Genomic DNA, 1,814 nt, shown 5'->3' with positions numbered 1-1,814 from the left:
TTATTGTATTTGATACAACTAATATAATTCTATGTAGTACTTATTAAAATAAAAAAAATTAAAATATTAAATGATTTTAGAGCAGCCTCACATCTTTTGTTGACTTTATTAATCCTAATTTCATCATTTCTATTATTAGGGTGTTGAAAATCCATATTTTGACATTTGTAAATTACAATCAATATGGTACAATAACTAAGCAAATGCCATTGGGTCCACAGACCAAGTATGAGGGACGACCAACAATCCAGTCCCCTATGAATTCGTAATGACAAACAAACAACATATACAGAGGATAAGCCACCAATTAAGAGAAGTCAAACCTACACACATCCCAACAACACTGAACACCACACACTCTTGATCTAATACTTAGTACATGCTTCCTCTCTCAGCTAAGTAAAGTCTCTCCATCATGACTCCCTCCCCCAGCCGGTGGTGCTGTCCCTCGACTCTGGGGTGTCCTCTCTGCACTGCCTCATTAGTGTCAGCTCTAATGGAGCATCAGGGCCAGAAAGAGGAACGAGACCAACACTTTAACAGCAATTAACCCTTGTTCCCTCCCGAGGGAGGCTGGCGTCAGCCCTTCTATAACACACTGTAAACAAGGCAGCCCGATCAACCTGAAAAGACTGAGAGGCGCACATACGGGTATCCATGAGGAGCGAAAGCACCAAAAAAAATCCCATCCCATCTGCCTTTGTGGTGCGGCCTGTCCCCTTGTTTGTACAAAACCTCCATAAAACCAGAGCAAATGTGAAATGAATCCCCTGAAGTTGCGCGTGCCCCATGCAGCCTCTGCTAAGTGCTGCGTCTGAAGCCACGGTCCATTTTTACCAGCAACTTACTGTAAATTGCATCACTCTCGACACTCAAATAAGCAGTCAATTTCAAGAAATATTTCAGCATTTTAGGCCCAGTGAAGCCAATTAAAAGCCAGCTGAGGAGGACTGGGGTCAGGAGTACCTAGTTAAAAAGACTAAATATGGAGCAACTGGCCGGGTTTGTATGCATAACTCAGCGCTTATATTAAACAAAACCCCTTTCTTTTGTTCAGGATAAGGTTTTATGCATACATATAGAAAATTACACAGACACACCCTGGTTTTCTTTACAAACACTCTTGTATCTAAATATAAAGGTGTTGGGTAACACCTGCAAATAAAGCAGTGCAACATCATCATCATCATTAGCAAATCCACAGGTCTGTTTCCCAGAAGAGCCACATGGATGAGGGGTGGAGCTGGAGCACGTCCAAATATTCCCACTCCCTTTTATTGCTCTGATGGTTTTGGTAAGATCTGCAGTGCCATTAGAATTGATATAATATTATAGTTTTTGGTAATATTTTGAATTAGATTTTACTTTTTATATTTTCTGTTTCTTTCATTTTAGTTAAAGTTTTAGTATTTTTTTTGTGTTTTTGTTACTTTTATTTATTTATTTAAATACAGTCTTTTTAAAATTAATTTTTATTTATTAGCTTTAGTTTATTTAGCTTTGTTATTTTAGTTTATTCAACAACTAGCTGATTAAATATTTCAGAGCTGAGCAAAAGCATAAACATTTAAGCTAGATTCCCTATAGAAATGTCCATGACTTTTGCATGACTTCTTAAGACTTTACTCATTTCCATGATTTTTGCAGGCCCAAGAAATCACAATTTTACAACTAGATTTCTAAGTTTTTCCATTACTGTGGGATTATACAGCATATATACAGTAGCCTAAGTAATACTAAAGTTATTCATATTGGGCTCAGTTTGATCGCAGCAACAAGGCATTGTTGAAATATACTGTGTGTGTGTGTGTGTA

General features: G+C 37.5%; 1 protein-coding gene across 2 annotated transcripts in view; it reads right to left on the bottom strand.

Moving 5' to 3' along the window:
* Nucleotides 1–1,814, bottom strand: part of LOC107694288 (rho guanine nucleotide exchange factor 39-like) — a 41,862-nt gene that overhangs the window by 39,095 nt on the left and 953 nt on the right. The gene's annotated exons all lie outside the window — the stretch shown is intronic.

The sequence above is a fragment of the Sinocyclocheilus anshuiensis genome, unplaced genomic scaffold, assembly GCF_001515605.1.
Source record: "Sinocyclocheilus anshuiensis isolate Anshui unplaced genomic scaffold, SAMN03320099.WGS_v1.1 scaffold1316, whole genome shotgun sequence".
Lineage (NCBI taxonomy): Eukaryota > Metazoa > Chordata > Actinopteri > Cypriniformes > Cyprinidae > Sinocyclocheilus > Sinocyclocheilus anshuiensis.
Note: the sequence above shows the minus strand (reverse complement) of the source record. Positions and strands in the feature narration are given on the sequence as shown.